This window comes from Nuphar pumila, chromosome 14 (genome assembly GCF_984573655.1).
Source record: "Nuphar pumila chromosome 14, dmNupPumi1.hap1.1, whole genome shotgun sequence".
Taxonomy (NCBI): Eukaryota; Viridiplantae; Streptophyta; class Magnoliopsida; order Nymphaeales; family Nymphaeaceae; genus Nuphar; species Nuphar pumila.
The window spans coordinates 80,583,936-80,594,613 of record NC_143262.1 but is presented as its reverse complement, the minus strand read 5'-3'; positions in this window follow the sequence as shown (position 1 = coordinate 80,594,613).

Sequence of the window (10,678 nt, the reverse complement as noted above, 5' to 3'; positions counted from 1 at the left end):
ATTTGTCTAGTTTTCTTTCAAAGATTTGAGTCCCGACTCGAACTTTTCTGTCAAACCTAGTTTTTACACTGGTCCTGTCAAATCCAATTTTTGAATTGGTCCTTTCACCAAAATTCATCTTTGCTTTAGTTCTTTTGTCGAACCCAATTATTGTGTTGGTCCTCTCATCGGGTTCAGTCCTTATTCTGGTTCCGCATTAAGATTCAGGTTCGATACCAAATTTTCAGACCTTCGGGTCAATCATTTTATCAGAGAGACCTCCGGGTCGCCCGTGTTTATCAATCAGAGAAAATATGACATTTCATAAAGAGATGTTCATCTTCATGACTCATATGATTCATTATTGTGATACCGGATAGCATGTGAACCCACATGAACAACTACGTCGAGATAACGGTATGAACCTCGATTTTGTGTCTTTTTGTGTCAATAAGTCAAGTGGGAGAATGTTACATTCCGGATCGGGTCCAACTGTACGTGTGACCCAGTTTGACACTAATGAAGGTATTAGTAGGACATTAGTGGGAATTAGTGACGAAAGGGCTACTTGAATGTGAAAGGGTTCATATTCAATATGGCATGTGAAGGGTTCACATGCATGAATGTCATGTATGTAACACCCCCCCCCCCCACACACACACACACACTTTCCTCCCCCTGTAAATTGAGGCATGGCTGCTTGATGAGAGCTACCAAGGTGTCCTCAGTTTTTTCATTGGGTTTAGGGTCCTGTTCACCATCGACTTGATGGCCTGGCCTCATCGTGGGCGTCAATGCTCTCTCGTCCATGGCTTCAACCGGTATGAATGTTGTTACTTTTACATTCAGGTTATGATTTCACATGAACGCCAACATGTCCTGCTTAAAATAGACATAAATATAAAATAAACAGCTGCTGGAGATAAAAGTTTATTACAGATTTTATCTTGGGACATTTATCTTTTCTATTTTATTAATCTTTTATTTGATGAAGTCTTCATTGTATTCCTTTTCTGACAGTAATTTTGACTGGAGTCGTTCTACAACTTTTCCTTTTACAGCTTGTGTTTAGCACTGATCTCAAGAAATCTTTCACAAAATTAGCATTCCTTCAAAAGAAAAAGTTGGTCATTAATTTCTTGTTGAAACTTGCTGATGGTTGGCAACCTAAAAAGAGAAGTTTTGAGAATGTGGTTGGAAGTGCCGCAGAGCTTGTGAAGCACCATAAGATCGAAGGCCTTTATCTTATCTTATATGGACGGTTGATGTCATAAGGGACTCCATTCTTGTACAAGTATTGAAGGTTTGGGATATTTTGCCTCCATCTGGTATACCAAAACTTGTCAAGCGGCTTGAGAGCATCTTTTTGATGATTACCGACATCTATACAAATTATTGCTAGGCAAGAAATGTTGAAAGGTACGTAAATTATGCATATTGGTCTTTTTTATGCTTTAAAAATTTATCGTGTGTGCATTTAAATTTTGCTTCATTATTTTCTTTGGATAAAAAAGATATATTCTTTTTAGCTGATAACATTCAAAGAGGGTGCATATCGTTATTCTAAGGGAGGAATAATTCATATAAGGAGCAATGCTGGCCATATCATTTTCAAATTTTACTGTATCTGCAGTTTGCTTAATGATCATTCCTTAGTCAGATAAATTATATGTTTTTTTTAACATGAAACAGATGAGCTCCATGTATTCTATTGTCTCCATGTTTGAATGATTGTCTCTTACTTCTATGTTTATTTAAATTCTTTTAGGAAATAGTGTATGTTTTGTTTTGGTTGCACCTTGGAGTTTGTTACCAACAAATCCCAAGGGTCCCAGTTCTGCAAAGGGTTTGGTGGTATCCTTCGCTATCAACTTGATATAAGATCGTTTGATGACCTATCCGATGATGGAGAAGTGTACGAGGATATAGATTAGCAATTAATTTATTCAAAACAGGGCTTGTGCAGGGTTATCCTGTGCTGGCCAAAGCATTGGTTGTCACATGATTCCCATTTTTGTAGTTACGAATCTCAAAGTCCTGTATCTTGTTCTTCTTATCCTTATTCTTTTGTATTTGCATACTCTTTGAGATGGATGAGTGTGAAACAGGCATTCATGGACATTTTGAATGTTTCAAGTGGATTCAGCTTTAATTTGTTCTTTAAAAATTAGGGCCTAAATTAAGAATCATTCCTTCTGTATTCGGCTCCAGTTCATGTTGAATTTAAAGTTGTCATTTTCATACGCATCTATAGATGGTGCATTTATTGAGCATTTTATTTCAAATTTGGTTTTGATTCGTTGTGCTAAATCACGACAGATGTGGCAATCAATTGCATGTGGAGATCAATGCAGCTGGACAAGCAGTGCCAATGGGTTGGTTGATGCATCTTGATGTGACAACATGCTTTCTTGACAATTCATCACATTACAGACTTCTTTAAATTAGGGCCGAGTTGTAAGTCTGAACTTGGCTAGAAGAATAGCAGTTTTTGCTGTCAAATTTCTATTGAAATGTAGCAATTACAATAAAATCTTGCATTCTTGTATTTTTGCATTACTTAGAGATGCATTTAAGTCATCTTGTCTATGTTTTTTTTTTTCAGCTTTTGTGCTTGCTATTTTGAGGTTACAAACATGGTAGGTGGAATTGCAGTTTCAAACTAGCTCTTTACTGTAGTTTGTGGTAGATGCCACTCATCAGTGGTTGGTTCCCCGTCCCAAGTATTAGATGTTCCTTGTGAGGTGAATTTTGTAGCTTCTGAGGACTGGTTTATTACTTGTCCATAATCATCATAATCCTACACCAATATGGCTTTACTGGCTATTCCTTTGAAAACTAGTGAAGTATGCTAACCCTAACCTATCATAGATAGGATGGAAAAACAAGCCTAACCAGAGTGACAGTATCTGCAGAAAGCTGAAAGAAGAGTCGAATTTAGTTACTTCATGTTTTATACTGTAGACAAAAGGTGTTATACAGAATTTTACTATTTCCAACAGGGTAGTCTGTAGAAAACTTCTTCAATTTTATGATCCTGAGGGTTGATAATGATAATGATGGTTGATGATAACAGAATTATTTTTTTCCATATTTTGCCTGTGGAAACTGCGTCCAGGATTGGAGACAATGTCGCCATCCCGAGCGGCGTAAAACGCCTGGGCTAGTTGTCTCAGATGAGTGTTAGGGTGATAATGTTGGTAAGTGTGAAAAAAAAATGATGATAATGATGAAGACCAAGTTTAAAGTGATGCCAGATGATACTAGTATCATCTGGTTTAAGCATGTATGTTCCTATTTTTTTACCAACGGGAGCTTCGCTTGTTTGGTAGGAGCAGCTAGTGCACGTCACCTTGTGTTGGGACGTTGCACGTTCAAATCTTAATGATATAGTTGTATAATTTGTAGGGGTCTCACTACTCCCAGCCAGCCTTTCAAAAAAAAGTGTATGTTCCCATTTTCCGAAGGAGTCTGATCTGTGTAGGCTCCAAAAGGCAATACTTACAAGTAAATGATGTTGCGTTTGGTTTGGACGGGTTTAGTTCACTGAATAGAAAAAGTGCTTTTTTTTGGTCTCTCTTTTTTTACCTGATGAAGATGGAAACCATCAGGCTTGGCTCGGTTACCATAAAGACCAGCCCGAGCTGGTTCGCATGAAAATTACAGGCTACTTTTTTGCAACTAAAAACAATGGGACTCAAACAGCTGACCTCTACCTGCCATATCCACTAACCAACTGTGCAATACATGTTACACTAAGCGCTATATATTATTTCTCCGCGAGCTGAACACCACGAGTTTAGGCTCGACTCATTTATGCTTAACGAGCAGCTCGTGGCTCGGCTTACCATCCACACAATTTGATCACAAATGAGTTCGGAACAACCCGAACTGAGTGGATCCACGAACTGCACGGTTTGCTTCCCATCCCTCTATTTAGTAAGTCTTTACAAACAAAAGGCTGATACAACTTACAGGCACGTTCGCTTGTGGTGCGTATTCATGCGCAGGCTTCTAGTGTTCAGCAGAAGCAGTCATGTTATTTGAGACCTTGAAGGTAGGGGTGGCAAAACCTGACACGACCCGCCAACCCGACCTGCCAACCCGCTTCTTAGGCGGGTTCGGGTTTGGCTTAAACGGGTTCATGTCATAAACGGGTCGACCCACTTAACCCGATTATTAAAACGGGTCGGGTTCGTGTTAGGGGTATGCCAACCCGCCAACCCGGCTGACCCGTTTAATAAATGGGTTAGGCAGGTGGGTCAACCTGTTTACCCGAACCCGACCCAACCTGTTTATTAAACGGGTTAACCGGGTCGTGTCGAGTTACCCGTTTAATAAATAGGTCAGGTTCGTGTTTGCCACAGCCGACCTGTTTAATAAACGGGTCGGGTTCATGTTGAGGTATGCTGACCCACCAACCTGCCGACCAAACCCGATTGCCACCCCTACTTGAAGCAGGCAAGGATTTATCTTGGAAAAAAAAAGACCTACCAATACTGATAACCATGCTATTTGTTGTGGTATTTATAGCAGTGACGACAATCCTTACGGATAGCATTTGGGAGATGATTTAGGCATCTAGGTTCTAGGGTTTGAAAAGTGTGGATGCAGGTGCTATCTGGGGTCTCGGGTCTTGTGATATGTGATATCACCAAATTTTGATGATATTTCATATGTACCACCGATTCAGTGGGCCTGCCAAGAGGAACAGATGTGTGGTACATAAGCAATATCAATAAATCGCCAAAATTTGGTAATATTGCAGATTGCTTGTTCAGTTGTCCTGTGTAGACGTAGGTCAGCCTTTTCCAAAAACCTTGATGTCCTTTATGTAATTATTAGGGTGTGTTTGATTGAATGTTCAAGATTCCACAGAACACATGTTGTGTCTGTTCTGTAACAACTACAGCATTAGTTTAGACTCAAATAGGAAATCATGTTTTTTCTACTAGAAAATAAATAAACAGCAAGAAAAATAAGTCAAAATAAACCATAAATTCAAAGAAACTATAAATAAACCATAAAATTAATTATAAAAGATACTAATTCAAACCCTAGACAAAGAAAAAAAACTCTAATTAAAGAAATTTGATTCAAAGTCCTAATCAAAAAAATTTCTTATTTTTTATATTTAATTCAAACCATAAAATTAAAATCAAAGAAAATCCCTAATTCAAACCCTAAATCAAAAATCTTGAATTTGAAACCATAATTCAAACCCTAATTTTAAAATTCATAATTCAAACCCTAATGAGATAGAGAAGAACAAGGACTAAGGGGACTGAACTCAGAAACATCATAAATCTGACTTGATTTACATCCAACCCATAACCAATTTAACGCGTTAAATATCCGACAATTTGAAACTTGAAGCCTCTAACCTGAATGGATATCAAATAAATAGTATCTCCAAACTTGAACCCAGTTCATATTGGTTTGGGTTTGGGTCCAATTTCAAACCTGACTCAAAATCGGACATTATGAAACCTGATGCAAACCACCACCTACACTACACAGTCAATGGGCTGGGTTTTACGACAAATATGTAGCTTTAGACCATTTATCTTCCGAACCATCCCAGACCCTTACATATTTGTATGTTTTTTTGCTTAATCCAAACCTGAAATATCATTGTTTATTCACTAAAAAATATGCTTTTGATTGAATTATTTTAACAAGAATTCTTGATTTTTAGTTAATCAAGTTTTTTGTGTAATATGAACCGTTATTTTTTTTTTGTTAAGTTAAAAATACATTTAAACATAAAAAATGTTTAAACTGATACATGTTTTCTATAAAAATAAAGCTTAAAAATCATGCTTCCATGAGTTTAGATTAAGTGAAAAGCACATGCAAGTATATTTTCTAAAAGGTTTTGAGATGGTCTGGGAGATAAATGGTCTGGAAGCTACACATTATACTCGGGTTTTAGTCGTTCCAACACTCTTACTGGGCACAAATTGGACTTGCTTGCACATAGGCAGATATGATGAGTTAATCCAGCTGGGTTTGATGGACCAATATGTCTCAAGCCGGTCCTGGCTTGAGCCTATGCAAGCCGGACCCATTTCCGAACCAAGGTCCCAATTATACCCACCTTGTTTATGTTTAAAATCCTTCCAATTAGTTAGGGGTTATAGTTGAACATGGGTGTAACTAAGCCCAGAAACCTTTAGAGCTGATGCGGTTGTTTCAAGCCTACTCTTAGTGTTGACCCTCCACGACTGATCTGAGTCTGACTCATGAAAACATCACATCCTATGTTAGAAATATCGTCGATATTTTGAAAATATCAGGATAAAATCAATAGATTTGGGAAAGCCGATATAATATAAAAACACACACTATTTTCAAAATATTGTTTCTTTGCAAATGTCATGTTTTTTATCAATATATTAACGTGGTAAAAGCGTATTTTTCTGTAATTGATATTTTTGCATTTTTACACACGATGATATTTTTTTACCCAAACATTTAAAATATCATAAGATTTTCACTTATCGAGATTTAGCTGAGAACAAGATTTGCACGTGGGTGTCAACCGATACCGAAACTAATAAGATCTAGGTTTAATATTAAATAAAGAGGTTCGACAAAGAATATGGTTTATAAAATTTCATACCAGAGCCGAGTCTAACCAAGCCCCCAAATACTAGGGCTGGTAAACGAACCAAACTTGGGCTGTTCGGGCTGGGAGGTGCGCTTCATCGCGCGTTTGATCGTGCTGGATGCCACGAAAATCAAACGCCAGCATTCCGCAGCGTTCATGGAACAATGATTCACCGTTCGGCATTCCGTGGTATCCGTGGAACGATGATTCACCGTTCTACACACCCTCTGTTACCCTACCCTGAGAACGGGACAGGGGGAACACCAATTAAAAAAAGTTTGGGTGGAGGGGGGATTTAACCCCGCCTCTCTCTCTCTCTCTCTCTCTCTCTCTCTCTCTCTCTCTCTCTCTCTATATATATATATATATATATATATATATATATATATATATATATATATATATATATATATATATATATATATATATACCAGACAGTAAGGCCAGCAGCAAAGGCCTTCGCTCTCTCTCCCCACTTTTCTTCTTAACTTCTTCTTCGTTCATATCACTATCTACCCCTCTTTCTCCCCCTTGTTATTTTTTAAAGAACTCTCTCCTCCTTGGTTCCTCATTTTTATTTGAATAGCATTTTTTTAATTTTCTTTGAGTAGGGCTTTGAATAAAAAAAATTTAATTAAGGCTTCTTATAATTAATTTGGTTAGGGCTTTTCTTGTATTTGATTAAGGTTGTTTTTTTTATTTTATTTTATTAGAGTTTGAATTAAAGCTTTTATATTTAATTTTATGGTTTATTTGTGGGGGGTGGGGGGTTATTTTATGGTTTATTTTTCTTGCATATTAGGATTTTTGGTTTATTTATGATTTTTTTTTTGCATTTGAGGGTTTTATGATTTATTTATGGTTTAGCATTTGTATATAAAAAAATAAATTTTTTTCCTCAATTACTCAAAATTTAAACATTTTTTTGTACTTGGATCTAGTTTGAGATCCATATTCGAGACTAAAATCCATAATTTTGTTTATAAACTTTCATAATTAGATCCAATATAACGCTGATTAAAATATTTATATATTAAAAATATATCAAATCGTATTTTTTCAAATTTTAGACATTTTTTATTTTATAAATTCATATCGAACTAAAATCCATAATAAACATGTTAAAACACTTATATGGTGGGGCAAACCAAAGTCGAACAATCCAAAATGAAGTTATCTGACCCATTATCGTTATGTGTCTCAGTTGTCCCCACAACATAAAAGTCAAATGCCGAACAAAAGAAACACAACTCTTTGTCCAATCGAAACAAACGGTAGACATAATACAGTTGTTACATATCAGACATAACATGTGTTTTGTCTGTTACGTTATGTTGTTTCATCCAATCTTGGACAAGCAATCAAACACACCCAAAAGATACACCTCATCTTTATCTTAGCTTGTGTCAAGCAAAGCAAGACAATAAGGAGTTGCTTTAAAAAATATTTAAAGTATTTTTTAAGCTTAATAGTAAATAAAATATATTATGTATAATATATATATATATATAATGTATAAAAAATGATTGTATTGTATGTTAAAAATGATGTGTTGTCCTAAAAACCCCATAATTTATGATATTCTCCTCATATCCAAAATTGCAAATAGCCAACATTAGAATGTCTCTTTTACCCTTCACATGCGCGTAACTGATGAAGTTCACACGATATATCATTCCGCTCTTCGGGTGCCACATTTGTCCGCTTAAAATGAGGTTCAAAAGTTTTTTTTTGTGGACAAAGTTCGCATAAAATTATATATGAACTTCATGTCAAACTTGAACAAAATGAGGAAGTCCACATATATTTTATATGGACTTCCTCAAGTCCGCCTATATTTTATGAAGACTTCCTCAAGTATGCGTATATTTTATGTGAACTTTCTCATCCTCGCCTATATTCATTGTTTGCATATTTAGGATTAATAGTCTATCTTTGAGATGGTGTTTTTTCACAATCGTTCAACAGATCAAGATAATCTTAGTGGCAATGAAAAGTTAACATTCTGATTTGTCTCTTTCTTTTCTTTCATTTTTTTAGATTTTTGATGCATGTAGATAGAAAACAACATAGAACAGACGAAAAATGTAAAACTATAAAGGGTGCAGAGCATGTTTCTATTCCGGTTTTGGAACTCATAAATGAAAAACTTAGAAGGGTTTTTGGTTCTAACTCAAAACATGAAAATCATAAGTTTGTGTCTTAGCTTTTCAAGACTGTAAAAACATAAGTTTTCAAAATTTGATCACAGAGATACAAATATGAGAACAAAGATTATTCTGTAAAAAACAATCACATATTTGGGAGGAAGTTCACATATATAGGAGAAGTTCACATGTGTGAAGGGTAAAAAGGTCTTTTCCAAATTTAGATATTTGTGATTTTGAACATTGGGGGAGAATATAAAAAATTGTAGGGTTTTTAGAAAATACATCAAATTACTCATATAATACAAGTATCTTTCATATAATATATGTATAATAAATATATAATATATAATATATAAAACAAGTTGAGCCAAGTCGATCTTGTCATGTTCGTGCTTGGCTCATTTACCTTAATGAGCTAGCTCATAGCTCTTTCATCGAGTTGAGTTGAACGACGAGTTGCTTATCTCGTTTCCCAATCTTACCAAGTACCATCTTGCAATTTTTTTTTTGTGTAAAATACATAAAAGCATTGTTTTACTCAGCATCTAACAAGTCTAGTTTATGTAATCCTCATATGAAGCAGTGTGATTTTTAATGTGGTAGGTTTGATTGGACCCGTGTTTGGACAAGCACCTCAAAGTTGGATATGGGTCCAAACTCATCAGGGTCAGGTGAAGCTCTGACCCGTTCACACCCTATTACCTAGTTCATAGGATATGACCCACTTTTACAGGATCTGTCACAAAGGCACGTGGAAACAAGAGCACGTGAAGCTGATTCGACTCACAAGTTTGGGAATTTTTTGGCAAATAGGACACATTTTTTAAATTTTTAATCAATAAAAGCTATTTTTTTATATTTTAATGTTAAAAATATATGTTTATTGAAACAAACTTTAAATCAAAACATTAAAAAAACAATAAAATGGTATTCAAATATTTTATGTACATGTATGTGCCTACCTGTCGAGTGTGTCTGCTCGTGTCGCCAAGAACATGGCACGTCTGTATGCCCACAAGTACAACCTAGATTACCACATTCTTGTTGGGAGGGTGTAATCAATCCAACATGGGATCTTGCTCTGCCTGTTCTAGTCTCTATTGATGACCCAACATATTTTTCTCCAATTGCATTAGAGGGGTAGATCCATTCTACTACATTTGAAGGGTCATGCCTTCTGCTCAATCAGTTTCATATCGAGGGACTGTGGCAAATCCGCCTGCAACTAGATCCAATGTTAATCCCTGCAATAAACTCAATTGATCGAGTTTAAGTCTCATCTTACCAGCCCAAGAGACCCATTGTTTCAGAAAAGGGAGAGGAGTTGTTGCAAAAGAGACTAAGGATTGGTTGTTGCTGAAGAAACAAAGAGATTGCACTTGATTGATGAAAGGACCCATATGCGTGGGATGAGAAGTTCAAACCTCCAACAAAACAATCAGAAGAGAAGGAGAAAACCATCTTTGTCTTTTATACCATTTATATATCAAATTACTGAAATTTATACTTAAAATTGAAAATGGCGGATTAAAGCATTTATATATCAAAACATATCAATTCATATTTTTACTCAAATTACTCAAATTTGAAACATTTTTTGTATTCATGTAATATCCAAAAAATTTGATAAATACTTAATTGAAAACATAAAGAAAATTTTGAAGTATATTTTGTTGTTTTCGAGTTTATCATTGCATTTGTATAGAAATTTTGAGAAGGACAGTCTTTATTTAGTAAAAATCGAAGTTGAAATGAGTTCAGGATATGCCCGATAAGTTTTGAGGGCAAAACAATCATTTTAGAAAATTTATGAGGACACTTATGACCTGAAAGTCATAGTCATCCATTATAGTGAAGGTCATTAATTTTTTACTTAATGGTTTATTAGTATATTCTTTCTTTTGGGGATGTATGAAGAAATTTCATTATATTAAGA